Raw genomic sequence first — 21,349 nt, forward strand, 5'->3', positions numbered from 1 at the left:
TGTTGATCCTCTAGCCCTTCTGATGATTTGTAAGCCCCTCCCTCCTCATAGTAAATCCTTTTCTGCTCGGGAGGGAAAGGGGTACGTTGCCCGAATAATCCTGACACGGTGTGTGTGCACACAGCCTGCACCGGGGTGGGAACTGCTGGAAAAGCACAAATCTGATGGCACCACTCCCCTTGCATGGGACCATGAAGGTTCCTGTGTGCCCTTCACCCTTCTGCTGGGAACTCAGGGACATCCCTCCCCATCTAGCTTCATTTCCTCCCACCCCTTGTGCCCCCTCCAAGGCAATTCCTCGTCCTCTCCTTGCCTCGCTTCTGTTCTCCTTCTGCTCAGAATGCTATTCCCCACGCCCTTCCCCTGTCTGTCTCTGGTCAGACGCTGAGGAAGCATTTTTTTGTTTTGTTTTGTTTTTAATGTTCATTTATTTTTGAGAGAGAGAGACAGAACACAAGTAGAGGAGGGGCAGAGAGAGAGAGAGAGAGAGAGAGAGAATCAGAAGCAGGCTCCAGGCTCTGAGCTGTCAGCTGTCACACAGCAGAGTGGGGCTGGAACCCGTGAAGTGTGAGGTCATGACCTGAGCCGAAGTCGGATGCTTCACCGACTGAGCCACGCAGGTGCCCCATTGGAAAAAGCATTTAAGCACATGAGACATAGCAGGTGAGGAAGCAAGCAAAGTGCAGGGCCAGGGCTCGAGTGTCTGCTACACCAGAAGCAAGGGAGCCAGGCTTTCCTACTACCGCACCCATCGCCACTGGCTGAGGGCCACCTGGGGGCCTTTGTCACTCTCTGCCCAAAGTGGCAGGACAGCTCCAGTGGCTCTAGAGAAACCTTCACAAGAAGGGTGACGAGTGAGGCTGCTAGAATGAAAAGCCCAAGGGAGCCGGGGAACGGGTGCTCAGAGATGGTCAAGGGATCCACGGGGATCTCAGCTGTGTCCGAGGTCTTGTCCCTGCACATGCAGAGAGAATGTCACCTCCTCTGCAAGCCCTCCCCGGCCAGGACTCACAATGGAGACGGGTGGCTTGGTGGTTTGTTCAGCATGCTGGGAGCAAGCTGTGGGCCACACAAGTACCACAATGTTAACTTTTATCGTAAGCAGGAGGCCAAAGACATCCATGAACATTGTACCTTCAGGCATCACCAACCTGAGATCAATGTTGCCGTGTGTCTCTGTTGCATGCTACAGTTTTGATCATCAGGCAGAGACGGGCTGCCTGCGACAGACCCACGCACACCCTGGAATCTGGCTCTACCCACGTCCGGTACAGGACGCTGCCAACTGTGGATAAAAGACAAGATCCCTGGAGGATGCCACCGCAATCCGGATGGCCGGCCAACCTTCTGTCTTCCTGAGACAGCGAGCCCTTTGAGGACGGGGGCTTGGTCAGCTTTCTCTGCACCACCCGAAACCAACGTTGGAGAAAGCGGGGGTCTGATCTTTTTTCTCTTGAGTGCACGACTGAGTGCTCTCTCCAGGGTCCAACTGTTTTCAGCGGAGCAAGATGGGGAGGCTTCTGTGTGGTCCCATCTCCAAAGCCAGAGGTTGGCAGTCTCTCTTCAAGGTCTGATCCACGAAGCAGCGGGAGACCCTCACCAGCAATGCTACAGCAACAGCCTTAGGCAGAGAGGCGGTGGGCCCCTTCCCCGGGGGGTGGGAGGCCCTGTATTCCTCTGCCACGATCTTTTCTCCCTAGAATATTCCCTGGGCCCCTCCCATGCACAGGTGCCAAGGACGCAACAGCAAACCAAAAGGACAGCCCCTTTGTGGCCATGCTCCCTCTGCCTCAGTGTCCTCAGGGATAAAGAGGAGATGATCATTTCTCCTACGTCACACAGTTGCTCCTTGGGTAACAGAGTTAAAATGCCTCAAGGGCTTGAACAGTGCGTGTTCGGCACCTAGTAAGTGCTAAATAAAACTGCCTTGCCTTTTATTATAATTATTTATGAATAATCTTTATTTTATCACTAGCTTAGTAAATAGGGTCATCTTTGAGAGGGAGAAGCACTAGGTAGAATAAAGTAGGGGTAGGATGCAGGTTGCTGGGAGGGGAGCCGCCTTAGATGGGCAGGCCTTACCAAAGCCGTTGCGGCTGAGCGAGACCCCGAATGGTGGAGCGAGCTCCATGGAGCCCTGGAGGAAGCATGTGCAGGCAAAGGGAGGAGCCGTGCAAAGGCCCTGAGGCAGAATCGGTGTGGCCTGTCAGCCGTCGTGGCTGGAGCGAGGGAATGGAGTGCACCGGAGAGGAGGCTGGCATCCCCGGAAGAGAGCGGGTCTCACGGGACCTTGAGAACCACTGGGAGGCATGGGGAGCTCTTCTTTTTCCTGTCCCCCGGGATCGCCAGGCCTTCACCCCAAAGCCGCAGGCGAATGCCCTCTGCCTCTGGCTTCTGGGGAAGGGAAGCACATCCCCGGAGGAGCAGCTATGGATGTCCGCCTGTCTGCGGCCAGAGCCACTTGCCCAGCTCCTCGGTGGGTTTGCGCTCACCAGCACACGCTCAGTGCCGGGCCTCAGTCTGTGGAGCCGAGAGCCACCAGACCGTGTGCCCGGCGTCCGTGCCAATCTTGTCCTCACATCCCACCCAGCAGAGGCCCACACAAGGCTCCCTGGAGGGTGGGGGCGGCGTGTGGGACCAGCGGCTGTGCCAGCCCCAGGAGGAAGGGGGAGGGTGGAGGGGCCACCAAGAGAGGGCTGTCTGGTGACGCGGGATGAGCTGGTGGAGGCAGCCCTCGGGCGGGCCCAAGGCTCCACTCTGAGCAGAGTCTAGAGACCCTCCTCCTCCCAGCACAGCCCTTCCTTCCAGAGACACTGTCTTTGTCTTTGAGACCCCCCCACCCCCACCCCCTGGCCGACTGGAGTCCCCCGGTTGCTAGGTGACGGGAACTGCAGAGAAGAGGAAGATGGCGGGGCAGGGCAGGGTCCGGTGGGCCCCCTGGCAGGGGTCCCCGAATATCCAGACGCTGGAGGGGCGCACAAACCACCCCCACCCAGCCCCGCCGGCGCTTGGGGACACACCCGCCCCACGGCAGGCAGGCTCAGATGAGCACAGACGCGCCCCCACAGAGGCACCCGGCGGCCCCCCTGTAGGATCACGCCCACGCCCGTCATAGCGAACCAAAACAATCACACGCTCACACACAAACACCCCCCGCCCCCGCCCCGCGCAGATCCAGACAGTCGCAAAGCTCACCGCCACAGCAGGGCTGATCCACGCAGGCATACAGGTACGGCTGCCCTACTCCTGGATGCACACACGTGAGCGGAAGGGAGGGAGGCGGTGGGCCTTCCCTCGGCCCCCTGGCCAGGGCTGGAGACACAAAGGGAGCCGCCCCCCAGGGGAGGGAAACCCGGGACACTGTCGTGCCCTCCGGACACACTTGCCACCCCCTCCCCCCAGCCCACCCTGGGCCTCCGAGGGCGTCCCCAACTGCAGAGGCCACCTTCAGCCCAAACGCAGGGCCTCGCCCCGGTGTCACCAGCCAGCTGCTCACTACGCCCCGTCTGTTCACTTCTGTGTGCCTTGAATGAATACTCACCGGATGCTTGGAGACACAGCTGTGGGAGGAAAGCGACTTGCCCTGCCCGGTGGCATCCACAATTTAGTGGAAAGCGAACACATCATGCTTATAACACAGGAGGCCTTGACCTAGTTTGGGGGGCGGTGGCCTGAGGAGATGACCTTCGAGCAAGGGTGGATGTGGCAGAGGTGGGGAGGTTCCACGCACATGTCAGGGTCCTGGGGACAAAGATGGCTCGAGCAGAGACCAGGGCACAAGGAACAAATGAGGGGAGAACGGCAGGGCCGAGGTGAAAACGGGATCAGCAGGTGAGCCTCGCGCCTGGTCAGGATTTCGCTTTATTCTGAATGCAGTGGGAGCCATGGAAGAATCCAGGCAGGCAAGTGGTGTGAGATCTGTAGGGAAGTCCAGAGGGGACACTGGAGGTGGGGGCAGAGAGGAATGGAGAGGGACGGATTTGAGCTGCATGGCCACACGGCTGGTGTAGGGTCACGTGCCTGGGCGTCTGTAGGGTAGAGGAGAGAGGAGCAACACGCACAGAGGTTCCAGGGTTCCAGCTCGGGGGGTGGGGGGGGGGCCCTCACTGACATGGGGCTGGCCTCATCGCAGGGTCTGGGACATGTGCCCAAGCCAACCCCAGACTCCCCCTTGCCCGACCTGTGTCACTCCTCTGTTCCCCGGGGACCACCACCTCTGCCTTCCCTGCACATTTAAACTCTTCCTCCATTCCTTCGGCACAAGCCCTGTGCTCAGCAGTGTAGGCATAGGGACCAGGGCCTTGCCCTTACGGCCTCAGGTGGACAACTCACACCCTCTGACCTCTATTCTGGTCACCGCCTTGTCCTAAGGGAGGGTGGTGGCTATGGGACCAGACTGGGAGGGGCGCGGCCTGGGAGACCAGGCGCGGCCTCCTGGGGGAGCAAGCCGTTACCTAGAGGCTAGAGGACACTTTAGCCTGGTAAAAGTTGGGGTCAGGCATCCCCCAAATGGAGCACCAAACCTCGGTGCAGGTCAAGCCGTAGCAGATAGCTGCAGAAATAAGCTAGAACTTCTATGCATGCCTACAGGGTGTGAGAAGAGAATGCTAGAACTTGTATTTTGAATGGATGCTTCTTAAAAAAAAAAAAAAAAAAAAGGACTATAACCAGCCTCTCCATACATCTGACGAAAGGTGACATATCACCTTCCTGTGGCCCTGCAAGCCCCAGATGTCGCAGGGGACGGGAGACCCGCAGGGCAGGGGACACACGCACACAGCTTCATGCTCCTTCAGCGCACTGCCGGGGTAAGTGGATCTGCGGATTCCGGTCTCGGGTTTTTTTTTTTTTTTTAACGTTTATTTATTTTTGGGACAGAGAGAGACAGAGCATGAACGGGGGAGGGGCAGAGAGAGAGGGAGACACAGAATCGGAAACAGGCTCCAGGCCCTGAGCCATCAGCCCAGAGCCCGACGCGGGGCTCGAACTCACGGCGGGTCTCGGGTTTTAATGAAACTAACCCCAACGAAACGACCAAGGAGCTGAAGAAGTTCCCTGCAAGGGACATGTGGACTGAATTGGAGGCAGGCGTGCGCTTAGGCCAAAATAATGCTGGCACTTTCTTTCACTCCTGGAACGAGCACGTCACTAGGTAAACACGGGGTCTGTCTAATCGGCGCTGACGAGGGGCCGAGCACAGAAATTACAAACTCACGGAGAAGTCCATTGGCAGTGTGGGTTTGCATCCGTGACCGTGAACGCCCGGCCTGACCTGGCAGACGTATCGGGGGAGTAACAGGCGAAAACACAGGTGGCAGGACAGAGCGTGCTTTAAATCCCCCTCGTAATGAAAACGAAGTAATGAGAATAATATACGTTAACGTGTGCACGAAAGCCGGAGGGATGGACGTCAGACCGGGCTCCCCTCTGCAGGGGAGGGTTGTGGCCGTGCCTCTCCGCTGATTGGAATCATTACACTGAGCACGTATGACAGTTTTAATAAGAGACACAATACAGAATTTCCAGGCGTCTGAAGTTTTTTAATGTTTCATCTTGAAATTATTTTAGATTCGCGGAAGAATCGCGAAGATGAAATGGAGTTCTCAAATACCCTCCTGCAGCTTCTCCTGCTGTTAACTCACTACACAACTGGGGTGTGTTTTTCATCACTAAGAAATAGACGTTGGTCAAGAGTGTTGACCGAAATTCAGACGTCCCCAGCTTACCCACTCACGTCCAGTCCAGGCTCCGTATCGCACCTGGTCAGCTGGTCTTCTCGTGTCCCCCACTCTGGGACGGCTCTTCTGTCGTCCCTTGTCCTTCATGACTTTGACCTTTATGAAGAACACTGCCCAGTTACTCTGTGGGATGTCCGTGGCTTTCTCAGGATTACACAGGAGCTGTGGGTTTGGCGGGAGAACACCACAGAGGTGGGTGCCTTCTCACATCGGGGGGCGCCTGCTACCTGAATGGCTGATGGTTGGTTGCAGGCGCTGTTGACCTTGAGCGCTGGTTGAGGTGGGGTCTGCCACCTCCATGTCAAGTCTTAGCCAGCTTTCTCGCAGCGTGAAATTTCACAGGGGTGGAGGGATCCGAAGCAGGGAGAGAGGCAGGGCGGGCCAGGTCGCCGGTGACCTTGACTGGGCGCCCTGACCTTCTCTCAGAGGGAAAAGGAGTCTGAGGAGTGGCAGCCAGAGACACAGCAGGGTCAGCTGTGAGGCGTTTAAGCTGTGACGGTGTCTGTGTGCAGACAGGGCCCAGAGGCAAGGGAAGACCCAGGGGGGCAGCGGGAGGCCGGGGCAGGGATGTCCAGGTGGTAGGGGAGGAATTGGAGAGAAGAGGAAGGGAATTCAAGAGCAAAGGAGGGGTAGGACAGGGAGCGCTTCTCTCCCTGGAAGGAGCAGAAAGTCTCAGAAGTTGCGCTCCTGGGGACACGGTCTGCCCTCCCCACTAAACCCACCTCTGCGCAGAGGTGGCCGCACCCGCTGCGGCCCGTGCATAAACAAAACACGTCACCCCAGCTGCCTACAGGTGCCTGGTGGGCTCCCCGTGTTCTGGGCCTGCTGATCCCCGTGCAGGGATTTGGGGAGGGAAGGACGCTGGCCCAGGTGACACAGAGCAGGCCAGGCCTGGGTCATGGTGGAGTCCAAAGCCCAAATCTCTCCCCAAATCCTGCAGGCCTTTTCCTCCGCCTCAGCCACTCGAGGTGTGGACAGGCTACCCTCCTCCAACCATCCCGGGGCCCTCCAGGCCTCCAGGCTCCCTGAGTGTTCAAAGCGGGCCCAGAGAAGCCCGCGGGCCCAGGGGTGGAGGGTGTGTGGGTAGCAGGGTCAGAGTTACCCTTTGTTGTGTGTTAACAAACCACTGCGAACTTAGTAGCAAACAACAGCAACCATTTAATTCAGCGCTGGGAGTCTGTAGGTCAGGAGCCTGCCAGAGCCCAGTGGGGTGTTCTGCCTGTGCTTCATGTCTAAGACCTCAGCTGGGAAGGTTGAAGGCTAGTGGTGACTCAAACCTCAGGGGCCGGACGGGGGGGGGGGTCCCCTTCACTCTCGAGCCTGGAGCCTGGGCTGGGGCGACCAGAAGGCTGGGTGCGGATGGGGCTTGGGCTTCGACGCAGCATGGTGGCTGGGTTCCCAGAGGAGCATCCTGAGAATGAGTATTCCAAGAATCGACGTAGAATCCTGGGACCTGCTGTTCCACCACGTTCTACGGATGCAAGGGAGCCACGGAAGGCCAGCCGGGATTCAAGGCCAGGCATGGGGGCAGCGGAGGGACGAGGTCACGCTGCAGAACAGCCTGTGGACTGGGGAGTGCCATGGGACTCCCTTTGGAAACGAGACCGGCCCCAGCGTCCTTCGGCCCCTGTGTGGATGTGATCCTGGGCCTCTGATCTCACGGCCAGCTTCCCCACTCCCACCGTTGCTGCACAGCATGGGCCCAATCCATTCTACCCTCCGTCTCCCCACTCGATGCCCCCTTCCCCAAAGCAACTTGAAGCCCAAAGCTTGCCCCTGGCGGGGTCTCTGCATTCACTGGGGCCACACAATCCCCCCCCCCCACCTTAAGACGGGGAACTTGGAGTCAGACAGCCCTACGTTCTGTCTCAGTCCTGCCCCTGACCTGCCTCGCTGCCTTGAATTAACAGGTTCTTGTCTCTGGGTCTCAGATCCTCTGGTCCCAGGCCCAGAGGGGGAGTGAGTGCCTCCTTGCAGGTCACACACCCACCCTAGTCCGGTTCACACAGCAGCCTCCCTCCGTGCACCCCCCCAGCCGCCCCCTTATGCACCTGGAACCCAGCCCTGTGGGAGGCTTACAGCCCACCCCGCTCCCGGAACCCAGACCTGGCTGTGACTGGGGTGACCAGAGCCTGGAGTGGATGCTGCTGCAAGCTTATCCACCTGTCGGGAGGCGGATGGTCCGCAGCATGTCAGGGGTGCTGGGGGCACAACCCCGCCCCCATGGAGCCCCCGCCCCAGGGCAGGAGACTGACAGTATACATCCAAATCAGATAAACACCAGGCCAAGGTCAGTGCAGCTGAAGAAAGACCCCACCAGGCAGTGAAGACGGGGAGCGGGAAGAGGACCCTGAAATGGAGACGAGCACGCAGGGAAGGAGGGAGGGCTCTGGTGGATGATGTCTTAGTGGTTCATCAGTTCACAGTTCGGGAGGCTAGAAGTCCAACGTCAAGGTGTGAGCAGACTCCGTGTCTGGTTCACAGAGGGCCCTCCTCTGTCCCTGTGCTCCGGTGGTGGAAGGGGCGGGGGAGGGGGCGGGGTTCGCTGGGGTCCTTTCGTGAGGGCAGAATTCTGTTCCTGAGGCTCCTCCCTCCGGGACACAATCGCCTCCCTGAGGCCCCGCCCCCCACCTGCCATCACCCTGGGGTTAGGATTTAACGCACTGATTTGTGGGGGACACACTTTCTAGCTCACACGAAAGGAAAGGGGAGGAGGAGGCAGGACTGGCAGGGACAAGCCGGCTGGGAGACGTGGCTCCAACCAACCTTACAGGAAGCTCTGTAGTCAGCCGGTCCCTTAGAGCCGCCCGCGTTGGGAGGAGCCCCCACATCAATCACTCACAGGAAGGGGGTGACCTCCATGGGGCAGGTTTCTGCACCTGAGGGCAAAAAGCTCTCACCCCCAAAGCTGCGGTCTGAACAGCCTGCCATGGTCTCCCTCACAGGTGCTATTTTAATTACTAGGAAGGCTTCTGAGGCAGTTGACTTCATACGTCAACTTGACTAGGCCATGCTAGCCACGCTGTGGTCGAACACCAGTGCAGATGTTGTCGTGAAGGTTTGTTTTTGGATGGGATTAACACTGAGGTCAATAGACTTTGAGTAAAGTAGATTCTCCTCCAGAACGGGGGTGGGCCTCATCCAATCAGTCGAAGGTCTGAATTCTGGGGGCAGATGGCCTTCAGACTCAGGCTGCAGCATCAACCCTTCCTGGAGTCTCTGGCCTGCTGGTCTGCCCTAGAGATTTCAGACTTCACCAGCTCCCACCATCAGGTGAGCCAGTTCCCCGAATTAAATCTACCTCGATCCGGGCACCTGGGTGGCTCAGTCGGTGAAGCGTCCGACTTCGGCTCAGGTCATGATCTCACGGTCTGTGAATTCGAGCCCCGCATCAGGCTCTGTGCTAACAGCTCGGAGCCTGGAGCCTGCTTCAGATGCTGTGTCTCCCTCTCTCTCTGCCCCTCCCCTGCTCATGCCCTGTCTCTCTGTCTCAAAAATAAATAAAAACATTTAAAAACAATTTAAACGTACCTCGATCTGTCTCTCTAGATCTCTCTGCACGCACACACACTCGTGGCAGGATAGCAAGAAAGGCCTGAGCGGCCGGGAAAGTCAAAGTCGTCAGCAGAGCCCCGCAGCGTGAGGCCTGTGAGGGGCACAGACTGGCACTTGGTTCTATGTGGAGCCGTGTTTGAGAGAAAAGGGATGCTTCCTCTGGCCACCTGTTGGAGGACAGACTCTTGGAGGCCCAGGGGAGGCTGCCACTGCCATCGTGGTGATTTTAGGTGGGTCAGGAGACAGAATCGATGCCCCCTCCCCCACTGGTTTGACTGTGGGCTTGGCGGGGCTGAGAGGTCTCAGCAGGGAGAGAGGATGGGCTCGGGCCCCCGTTCCAGACCCCACATATATCCAGGGTGGGTTGTTTAAGCCTGTCTTGCAGCGGGCTCTAGGAGGGCAAGGGACAGGGCATCTTCAAATCCCGTGTATTGCTGTGCCCACAGGGCTGGATAAATATTTGCGACGTGAATGGGGGAGCGGCCTCTGTCCCCTGCCTGGCCACTAAGTGCCAACACGGAGGGGTTCTAGGCTCAGGGCGTGGCTGCCTGCCCCAGCCCAGGCAGCGAGGAGCCCTGCCTGCTCAGAGGGCTGTTCCGGGCCCCAAGAGTGTGGCTCTGCCTCGTGGAGCTCACACGAGTTGAGGAGATAAGGCACAAAATAATTAGTGAGCAGAGTGTATAATTAAGTGCTAAATTGTGTGTTTCAGACTCGCTGATCTGCGGGAGTGCTAGGTAGAGGGAGTCATGCCAGGCTGGAGTGGCTGGGGGAGGTGGCTTGTGTAAGAGGGGTGGCCCTACAGGAGCAGGGGTCACACAGGCAGGCCCCCACCCCCATGAGAGCAATGGGACTTGGGTGGACAGGGTCACAGGAGTGCACTGGGGTGAGCATGGGGCGACCTCGGTGGGCTGCAGGTGTCTCATCTGTGAAATGGGCTGCCGGGGCACCCAACAAGACGGTCTGTGTCCAGATGCCAGCACAGGGTCTGGGACCCCAGGGATGTCCAGGCAGGCAGAGAGTGTAGCAGTCGGATGGCCAGACAGACAGTGAGACACGTGGGCAGACGGACAAGCAAGACACATTCAAATAGACAAATGGCCGGATTTGAGCCTCCCAGCTCCTGGCCCTACAGGAGCCCCCCCGGAGCGGGTCCTACCCACCCCTGTCCTGTCTCAAGAGGCAGGCAGTCTGAGGCTGCCAGGTGACGCAGGGCCTGCCCGGGGGTCTCAAGGGACCCTGGGTGGCAGCATGTGCTTGCCGAAGCCTTCGGAAGCTGGGAGTTCTGGGAGAGCACCCCAGCGCTGGCTGCTTGGGGGGCCAGGGACCACGAGTCGAGAGACTTCCAGAGGGGCGTAAGCAAACAGCAGTCAGAGCTGGAGCAGAGGTGGGCCTGGGCTAGAAGGATGATGGGGAGGCAGGGGCTGTGAGGGTCACTTGCATCCCAGCCAGGCAGTCAGGCCGGACACTGGAACAGGGGCCAACAGCGTGTCCCTAGCACCGCGAGGGAGCCCAGCGGATGCAGGAGGCTCCCTCTTGGCAGCGCTGTTTGCCGCCTGGCTTAGCCCGCTGCCGCCTGTTAAACAAATATTGTGACAGGCCTGCTTCGTGCACCCAGGGACAGTGGCAGCACTTGGCTGTCACCAGGGGCAGCCTGTGATGGGGGCACTTTATGCCACAGCAGAACCTCTCCTTTCGGTGCAGAGGCAAGGTGCTCTGCCTGAACAAACACTGGGCTTGGCCACCGCCAAATGAGACGCACCGCACTCCCTGGAAGAGGCGTGGGCATCCACACGGCCCTTCTGCCCCACTGGCATCTGTCTGTCCATCCAACAAATATTTATTGAGCACCTAATGTGTGCCAGGCAGTGGCCCGAGCCTGGGATACAGTAGGAAACAAAGGGACCAAAAGCCCTGCCTTCGTGGAATTTACATCCTAATGGGGGAAGCTGACGATAAATAAAAATATAAAATGCCTGGGTGCAACAACAAACTGAGAAGGAAAACCAGAAGGTAAAGCAGGGGGTAGAATGTGGTCAGGAAAGACATCTGTAAGACTTTGGGGTAGAGACTCAAAGGAAGTGATGCATCCTGGGGATACCAGGGAAGAGCATCCAAGCATCAGGAACAGCTTGTGCAAAGGTCCTGGGGCAAGGCTGGGCTTGGCATGTTCTGGGACTGACCTGCAAGAGATGAGTGTGACTGAAGCAGAGTGACGGCTAAGTACAGAGGTGAGCCCTGAGGCCTGAGAGGTCCTGGGGCAGATTGTATGGGCTTTTCCTCCAAGGAAGTCGGGGCATGGAGGGTGTGGATCTGAGCTCAATCTTAACACCATCTCTCTGGGTGCTGCAGGGAGCCAGAGCAGAAGCAGAGAGGCTGCTTTGACCATCCAGGAGGGAGCGGGTAGGGCAGTTCAGACCAGGGTGGTAACGGTGGGAGTGGGGAAAGAGGGAATTCTGTGTATTTGGGAGGTAGAGGGAGCAGGATTTCTTTAGAGACCGGATGTGGGGATGAGGGTACCGCACTGGGTCACAGGTTTCCCCAACAGTGCTAAGCATCCTCACTCATTCACCCATTCATACATTTATTTTTTATTTTCGGCAGGGAGGGAGCAAGGGAGAAGCAAAGATGTTCACTGCAGCACTAATTACTGGATGTAAGATACTGGCCTTAACAGTGGGGTAAGAAATAAACTGTCTCAGCCACACAGTGAAGGACTTAACAGCTCTGAAGTTCAGGTCTTCGGAGAGTGTCCCATCCATCCATCCCTCTTTCTCCAGCCAGAACCCCTGCCTAGCTGTGTGCAGAACCCTGCGGGCCCTGAGACAAAACAGACCCAGCCCAGCCCAGGGTGACAGAGGCCGAGCTGGAACGGGTCTTGACCAGACTGGGGGGTGCCTGCTGAGGCAGTGACAGACAGCCCAGTACTGGAGGACGAGGGGGACCAAGCGGAGACGGCAGCAAGGATCGGGAGGAGAGGGGGAACTTCTGGGAGGTGCAGCCAGGCCGTGGCTGGGAATGGGGGGCTTGGTCCTGAGGCCTCGGGCAATCACTGAAGGCCTGAGACATCGTCCCCTGGCAGCCGTGTGCAAGGAGACTGGAAGGACTGGGCGGTGGTGGGGAAACGGGGGGGGGGGGGGGGGGGCTGGCCTGAGGGAGGGCTCCCTCTGCCACAAACTCCCCCCAGCGGACAGAGTTCTCTGTACCCTACCACTTAGACCCCCGCCAGACCCCTCTCCTACCCTTACCTGCTGAACCTGTCCCTGCCCCTCTCTTCACTCAGCCCTGGTCCCAGCCTCCCTGTGTGACCGTGGGCAATTCCCCTGCCTTCTCTGAGCCTCCAGGAAAGGGCCGGAGCGCAGGGTCTGTCAGCCCAAGGACTCTCGATCTGGGGCCAGCCACTCCTATACCCACACTTTTCCTTGTGGAGCCTGGCAACGCTGGGCCAGGGCGGGCCTGCAGCCCTCAGGAGAGCCTTGTCTGTGATGGTGGTACAGCTGAGTGGCCGATTTCCGCATCTTTAAACAAAGCCTCCAGATGGACCTCGGTTGCTGGGGAGGGCTGGACGGGCTGCTGCGCTAACCCGGCCGGCTGCTACACTGTCACTCAGGGACTTTCCGCTAATTGGATCCCTGGGGAAGAAGAGCCACCATCCCCAGCCAGCCCATCCATCCATCCATCCATTCATTCATTCATTCATTCAGAACCTACAATGTGGATGAGGGCACTGAGCTCGGCTCTGGGGACTCGGGGGTGAATGAGATAAAGCGCTGCACATATGGCGATCGCACGCCATGGAGGGAGCCCACAAAAGTGCCCAGGAAGAGGTCCAACGCAATATGGGGCAGGAAGAGAGTTAAGCAGGTGCAGCACTAGTGTTGGACTGGGGGGGGGGGGTGCCTCTCCGAGGAGGTGACATTTCAGCTGAGACCTGAATGGCCAGATGGAGCCACAGGGTCAGGAGGTGGGGCTCTAGGCAAAAGGAACACCGGGTGTAAAAGCCAAAGGCCCAGCTCCGAGTGAGGGGCTGGCTGTTCAAGGACCAGCGAGGAGGCTGTGTGGCTGAACCAAGTGGGAGCGGAAGAGAGGAAGTCAGAGATGTCCGCAGGCAGGAAGAATTTGGACTTTATGCAGAATGCACTGGCAGGCCCTGGCGGGTAGGTGAGGGCAGAAACAGTCCCAACTTGCTGTGAGCCACTCCCCCTGCTGTGGTGCCTCTCACCCATGCACAGCCCTTGCCTCCGAGCCCTCCCATGTCCACTGGCCCCCACAAGGAGGCATGGTTGTGCCCATTTAACAGATCAGAAAACTGAGGCTCGGGAAGTTCAGGTTACAGAACCGAAGTGATAGGGATCTGAACTTGATGTTAGCAGGGACTCAGGGTCCGGCCATCCAGCTGAATACAGCCCAGAGAAGTATTTTTGTTTTCCCCGCAGTTTTTAACATGAGGGTCAGTTGCAAACATTGAAACATGAGAAAACCTCACCTAAAATATTTCCCTGCTTTCGTGTCTCTTGAATAACCAGTCTGTGGCAGCCCTGACCCCTCGCCCTTAGGTAGAGTCGACCTCAGCGGCCCCTTCGGACAGCGGGAGGGGAGACACCTGGTTTGGCACAGACCTCCTTCCCCAATTGTATCACATTTGGCTTTGCCCCCCAATCAGCCCCAGGAGTCCCTCTGCAGATACGCTGCAAAGAAGTGCATTCTTCCTAGATTCCCCGGCTCAGAGGCCCAGCCCTGCTCTGTTCAACTGTGAGACTTAGGCGACAGGCCTCAGTTTTCCCCCTCTGTTCACTAAGGGATACATGGTGATGCTCTCTGAGGCCTCTCCCATCTCATGCACCCATTAGCTGAGGACAGGAGCAGTTTGTCTCTCTGGAATCAAACTCAGCCACTTCTACTTCCGTCTGTGTGACCTTGGGCCGGGCTTAACTTCTCTGAGGCTCAGCGTTTTCATCCATAAAACGGAAATGTAATTTCTGGGGTTAATGTGGGATCCCATCAGATGATTCAAGAAACGCACTTAACCCGTAGTAAGTGCTCAGTACATGTGAGCACCTCTGCCCTCCCCCTCGCAAGGGCTTAGGCCAAGGTCATGGCCAACATGGCCGGGGGTCCCAAGGCCAGGTTCCAGGGCACCTCAGCCGGTGTCCAAATGTCTGAGCAGTAGAGTCCCAGATGGAGGTCGCCCTTCACTCCTATGTTACTGAGTCCCTCCCGTGTGCCAGGCACCCTTGTCAACATTGGAAAGGGGGCCAGTGGAGACCAAGATGCTCTGGGTCTGCTGAGGGGGCTGCCCCTGGCATTCTAAGGGCGATGGGGGAGGGGAATAAAACAGGAGTGGAACAGAAGCGTCCAGGTAGGAACTAGGGCTTCTGCAGATGCAGCGGTCAGGGGAGAGCTTTCTGAGGACGGCGTATGAGGGACGCGGGAGCGGGGCAGCAGGACAGGCCCTCCAGGCGGAGGGTGCAGGAAGCACACAGGCCTGGAGGCAGTCACAGCACCGAGGTGTCGCTGGGACGGCCGGTAGACGGTAGCGCGCACTGTCAGAAGAGGACGGTGGTGGGAGATGATGTCAGCCAGGCAGCAGGGCGTTCGCGCAGCCCTTTAAGCAGCGGTAAAGCAAAGCGCCGGGATTCTATTTTAAGGTGACAGGGGCCCCTGGAGGGTTGAAGGCGAGCTCCGTGGTGGGCTTTTCATTTTGCTGTGAGGCCAGTGGCGGGGCCCCACCGCCGCCCTTAAGAGTCTGGCTCCAAGCCCACGGCGCCGGGCAAGAAAATGAAGCCTGGGGGGGAGGATCCCCGGGGCCGAGGGGGCATCGGCTGGGGGAGGGGCACGGGCCGGGGCCTGCGATGGGGCCCAGCTGGGTGTGCCCGAGGGCACAGAGCCTGCTGCCCGAACTAGGCAGCAGGGCGCACGCAGCCCCATCCACGGGGCTCGCCACCGAGAGGGGCCTGTCGCAGCCCCAGCGCCCCTGTCCCACCCCCCCCCGCCCCGCGCCGGCCTAGCGCGCCTTGCCCGGTGCGGCACCGCCCCCTGCTGCCCGCGCCGAGCATCGCGCCCAGGCTGCGCCGCGCCCGGGCTTCGTGGGGACCAAGCGGGAGTCCCTGCAGCCATGTGGCCGACTTGGGGGCGCAGATCCCTGGTGATGCCCGGCACTGCGAGCAGCCGAGCGCGGGCAGGAGGCTCACGCTCAGCCCCAGCCTGGCTGCCCTCCTGTGACCTTGGTACCTCCCAACCCTGGATCTCGCTTCCCAGGGGGGCATGGCCAAGGTCACCAGGGCTGCCCCGCACGACTGTCCACCCAGGCCTTGCAGGCTGCACGACTTTCTGAGCTTCGGTTTCCTCATCTGTAAAGCATTGATCATCATTCCCCCACCTGGCTTAAGAGCTTCACCTGCCAAGCCATTAAATCTCAGTTAGAATCCAAGTGCTAACTTCTCCAACAGTTTCTAGTTTTAGTTTAAATGTGCCTTTTTCGTGCATTTCCTTCAGCTCTGGAATGAAGAAGTCCCACTGAACTGTAGGGTCTCCAGAGTAAAGATGGTGGCTTTCCAGAAACAAGACCCTCCAACAGTCAACTTTGTAGCCCAATTAAAGACGTGCAAGGGGGCGCCTGGGTGGCTCAGTCGGTTGGGCATCTGACTCTGGATTTGGGCTCAAGTCATGAGGTCCTGGTTTGTGGGTTCGAGCCCCGTGTTGGGCTCTGTGCTTGACAGCACAAAGCCCGCCTGGGATTCTCTCTCCCTCTCTCTCTGCCCCTCCCCCACTCCGTCTCTCTCTGTCTCTCAAAAATGAATCAATGTTTAAAAAAATTGTTTTTAAAGAAGACTCAAAAGGCCCCCAACTATATTACTTAATGCCCAACTTCACACATGTAAGAGCCGTGGAAATATTTCTCCCTTATCAGAACGGCACTTCCGTTGACACTCTGTTGGTGATGCCAAGGGAGACAGGTCCTCTCCGTGTGGCTGGCAGGAGTGCAAAGGGGGCACCCTGTACAGGAGAAGCTGTCTGTATCGATCCATCACAGTTACCTTCTGCTACCATGGAAGACTATGTTTCAAAGTTATTCCAGTGAGCCACTGCCCCGTGTGTTTGGAAACACCCCACCCAGGATCCAGTTACATAAACTCTGCTCTGAGTGCGGGGTGGAGTATCACACAGCTGTTAAGGGCAGGAAAGAGGCTCCAAGGTGGATACGGAAAATATCTGCATGCTGGTGGACCCTGAGGGGCGAAAACGCAAAGTGCAGAACCGTGTATTTAGAGTAAGGCTCTTGCGTAGGAACAGGATATGGGAATACGAGCCTATTTGTATGTGTTTGTATTTGTGTGGGGAACAAAAAAAAAAAAAAACAACAACACTGAAAGTGTCCCTAAGAAACCAGTTCAAGGGCTTACCTGTGGGGAATGAGCAGTTAGGGGCAGGCAGGAGAGAGTATATTCTCAGCACAGATCACTGAAGTTTTTAAACCTTGTAAGAATATATTTTCTCTTCAGAAATTCAAGATGCTTAAATCAACATCTATGGCTTTGATGAGGAGTGAGGGAAAGAAGTCAGAAGAGTATATATAGATGGCTACGGTTTGTGTGGGAAAACACATATTTCCTTATGTGTCAGTGTTTCTGGAAGGGCAACCCCCCCCCTCAAAAAAAAACAATGAAAAGTGAGTAAGGCTGGCGAAGGTGGCCTGGGGGAGGAGCACAGGGCCAGGGGTTAGAGGGAGACTCACTTTTCATTGTTGATCCTTTGGGGTGGCTGGATTTTTTTAATTAATTAATTATTTTCTCTTTTACCATATACATGTTTTGAAGCTTTCAAATCAAAAGAAAAAGAGATGAAAAAGAAGGCAGAGGAGAGCCTACGGGCCGTTAAAATAATACAACAGCTCCCCAGGCACGGTGTTTGCCCCGAGCCAGGTTCTGTTCCGACAGTTTGCAAGCATTTGCTACTTTAACGCATCTAGGAAGTACCAAGGAAAACTGAGGCCAGGAGAGATGGGCGTCCTGCCCTGCATCACACACGGGTGGGCGTGTGCCCATCGAGTGCCCAGGACCAACCATAGGCCAGCAGGTGGAAAACAGTGATGGGGTCCCTCCCTGCTCATAAAATCGTCTCGCCTTGTTGCCCAGCCTTTGCTTGAATACCTCCCAGCACGGGGGAGCTCACCACCATGCAGGCCGGGCATTCCGTGGCCGGGTGGTTCAGGAAAAACGCCTCCTCACTCAGCAGGAGTGCCTCCCTGCCCTGGCTCTGCCCTCCGAGCCAGCTGCTCCCTCTGCCAAGGAAAGCCACATGGGCACACAAAGACCCCTGGGGCTATTCTTCAGGCTGAGCAGTCCTGGCTCCTGAAGTATCCCTTGTCGGGCGGTTCAGGCAAGTCCCTTTCCATCTCTGAAGCAATATGCAAATGTGCCCCCTTCTACATGATCGAGGACCGGTGCCCACACACAGAGAGCCCCCGGCTCCTGACCCCTCTCGCCTCCAGACTCCTCTTCATTCTGTGCTTTGGCCATAGTAACCTTTGGTCTTGCCCAAATTAGCCACGACTGGGCATAACTCAGGGCCCTTGCACTTACTGTTGGCTTTATCTGGAAGGCTTTTATTATGTCTGCGTCTTCTCATCCTCGGTTTCTTAGCAGGAATGTGACCTCCTTGGACAGGCCTTCACGGAATGCTCTGGCTAACATAGCTTCCATCCGTTCTCTTTCTCGTCTCCCCACTTCCCGTTGGAACCATCTTACTTATTTGTCACTTTGTTAGTGATAGAACGTGGGCTCCAGCGGACAAGGGCCTTGTGTAGTCACCGCTGGCTGGATCCCAGCGCCTAGAACAGCGCCTGTCATACAGTAGGTGTTCCCTACGTGAATGGGTGAGTGAATGCGAGCCTTCCTTAGCTTGCAGGGACGAGCCAGGAGGGGCTGCGTGCCCACAGAGCCGTGGGTCTAAGTGTCCACCGCTGGAGTCCTCCCTGAGCTGCCCCCCCCCCCCCAGGCACCGTCATCGGTCTCTGCCCTTTGGCCCCTCTGCTCTCTCATCCACTGCACAGGGCGGAGGTGAGGCCAAGAGGCCACCCTCCCAGAGAAATATCCGGGCTCTAAATTCAATTTAAAACAGTTTAATTGCCTAATTGCTCTGCTCTTCGGTGCAGTTTGTTAACAGAAGCGATTCTGCAGCAGTCAGACCAGCCTAGCAGAAAATTGGCATTTTAGCCAGAGGGAATTAAAGAGGCAGAGAACTGAACTGCCACTGATCCCGGCCATCCCACTGCCCCTGCACCGCACCGCCCCCCACCCCGCCCCGCATGAGGCCACAGCCACATTCAGGGCTCGGACAAGGGACGGGAAGGCCAAAGCTGAGCCTCCGTGCGTGCAGACACGCATGCGGGTCGGAGCAGTATCTGTGTGCTAGGAAAAGCAGGTGCTTCTGCGAGCCTGTCTGGATCTCTCTGTTGCGTGCTTCCCTGAGCATGGCTGTGCTGCCTCTCCCTTTCTGTTTAAGCCCTGCTTTCCAATCGGGAACACACGCAAATAGTGTTTTCATTCAAGGTGTAAGTGGGTTTGCAACAGTCTCCCCTTCCCCCCCACCCCTGCCTCCATCCTTCCCTACACACAGACTGTTGTGTTTCCTGAGGGTCCTTCTAGAGGTATTTTATGTTTATACATGCACAAGACTGTTTTTACACAGATGATTGCATACATTGATCTGCTTTTCTCCCCCACTTGCTGTATCTCGGAGACTGCTTCTAATCAGAACTTATCTAGAGCCTCCTCATCTGTTTGACATTGAATGGCCGCTCTTGATTTCTTTCCTGAATCCCCTATTGCTGGACATCAAGGTTGGCTCCAACCTCAAGCTTTATAAGCAACGGCGTTACCTCAATGTGTGCACGTACCTCATTTCTGCACGCAGGAGGGTACATGTGCACAGAGTGCATATTCCGTTTCCAAATCCAGGGTGCTTTCCCACCACAGAGCACCCTAGAGGACCTGGAAAAGTGCCCCAATCCTACCGCCTCGGAAACAACCTCAATTACACCCAGACTCTAGTGCATGCTGATTCTGACTTCTGTTTCACCCCAATGGATTCATGGCATTTAGACTGTTTTGCAAGCTGCTGGCTTTCTTTTTTTCACTCAATAATCAATGACGCTCATCTTCCCACGTAAGTAAACAGCTCCGCTTCTCGTTTTGAGGGCTGAGTAGCACGCCACTGTGCTCTCCTACTACAGCCGATTTAACCACTCCCTTATTGGAATCCAGATTGTTGCCAACTTTTTGTTATTAGAAGCTGCACTGCAGAGAGATTCCTTGAAGCTAAGTCCTGGCACAGGTCCTTTATTCTGCCCTCAGGGCAGCTTCCCAGAAATGGAATTTCTAGCTCAGAGGGTGTGTACTTTTGGGGGGACTGCACCTTTTTGAGCCATCTGAAGTGTGCTTGTGCGTGTGTGTCTGTGTGTGCCTGTGGGTCTGTGCCTGTAGGTCCCTGCAGGTAACCAAGCAAACCTGCTGTGCCGATTTGCATAAATGGGGGTGTGTGCTCTCTCTCCACCCTTGGGCTCTGGGACTACTCAGGGTTAATAGCACCGTCCTCTGCCTAATAGCTGGGAAAGCCCGGAGCCGTCTCCCATGCCGCCGGTGCTGTGCGGTTCTTACCCTCTGAACACAGCTATTGGAGGGTCTGTAGACCTCACTCATTCCCAAGCTAAGCCAAGTTTCATCTTCCCAGGATCCTCCTGGTAGCCAGGGTCAGAAACCCAACCCAGACTGGCTTTACGCTACGGGGAAGAAGTCTGAATCATCAGAAGTCCGGGACCCCCGGTGCAGGTGGGAGCAGGTGTTGAAAGAAGTCCATTCGGACGCAACATCTGTCTCTGGATCCTGGTTTGCTGTGTGCCGCCTGCACTCTCGGGTCAGCCCTCGTGCGTGCAGGCAGAGACGGTGGGCAACCAGCTCCAGGCTTCCAGCTTCTCGCTTATGACCCCAGCTCCTTCTCTTTTCCATGTAGTTCCAAGCAATGGCTTGGGATTTCCTCTGAGGGACCAGCTAAGATCACATGTCCACCAGAACTGTCACTGGCTCCTAAGGGACCGTGGTGCTCTCGCTGGCCAGCCTGGGCCACAGGCCACCTCTGCATCCGGAGGTCGGAGCCAGCTCTCCTGCCCCACCCTGCCCGGCTCTGCCAGCTCCACCCTGGGCCCAGCCCTGCTCCTTCACCCCTGCCCGCGTCTGCTCACCTGGCAGTTAACAATGAAGGGGTCAGTGCCAACCACTCTCATCAGTTGACTCACCCCCAGGATAGCTGCAGTCTCAAAGGAGAACCCCGGAAATCCAAAAGGCTTCCAACCACAGAGGAAGAGAAGAGCTGGGGACCAAAAGCAGCTGTTTCAAGTAAAAGGAGTCAAAGGGAACAAGGCTTGACTCGTTTTTCTTTGAAAAGCACTAAATGACTTGGTAGAAGGAGTGGCTGGAAAACATTTGAAGGTTTCACTGGTGCACAGACATCTGTAAACATCTGCCCTGCTGTCCCGGTCTTCCTTCGTCGCCCCCACCCCCCAACCTGAGTGAGGGGCAGAGGCTTGAAACCGAGAATGACCTTCACCACAGAGGATGCTTCCAACCCCAGATCTTATCAGGCTGGATGGCTGTCCTCAGCAAACTCCTACTCATCCTGCAAAACCCATCTCAATGTCACTTCCTTGGGGAAGCCTTCCCTCGCTCCTTGTGGCAAAACTGGCCCAGAGTGATCCATCTCTGCCCTCTGAGTCTCCATCATCTATCAGTGCCCTGGGCTCTAGGTCTGGTCTAGGGCTCCTGACTTCCCCCAGCCTCATATCCCCTCGTCCCGTAAAGGAGGAGCTTAGGGAGGGGCGCCTGGGTGGCGCAGTCGGTTGAACGTCCGACTTCAGCCAGGTCACGATCTCGCGGTCCGTGAGTTCGAGCCCCGCGTCGGGCTCTGGGCTGATGGCTCGGAGCCTGGAGCCTGTTTCCGATTCTGTGTCTCCCTCTCTCTCTGCCCCTCCCCTGTTCATGCTCTGTCTCTCTCTGTCCCAAAAG

The 21,349-nt window shown here is 57.1% G+C and overlaps 1 long non-coding RNA gene across 1 annotated transcript; it reads left to right on the forward strand.

Moving 5' to 3' along the window:
- Positions 1-2,913: 2,913 nt before the first annotated feature.
- LOC121022285 (uncharacterized) lies at positions 2,914-5,864 on the forward strand. Its single transcript, XR_005786890.1, has 2 exons — positions 2,914-3,229; positions 5,569-5,864. It is a non-coding gene; the product is annotated as an uncharacterized LOC121022285 (long non-coding RNA).
- The last annotated feature ends 15,485 nt before the right edge of the window (positions 5,865-21,349 follow it).

This window comes from Herpailurus yagouaroundi, unplaced genomic scaffold, assembly GCF_014898765.1.
Source record: "Herpailurus yagouaroundi ecotype Mexico unplaced genomic scaffold, PumYag 387, whole genome shotgun sequence".
In the NCBI taxonomy this organism is placed as follows: domain Eukaryota; kingdom Metazoa; phylum Chordata; class Mammalia; order Carnivora; family Felidae; genus Herpailurus; species Herpailurus yagouaroundi.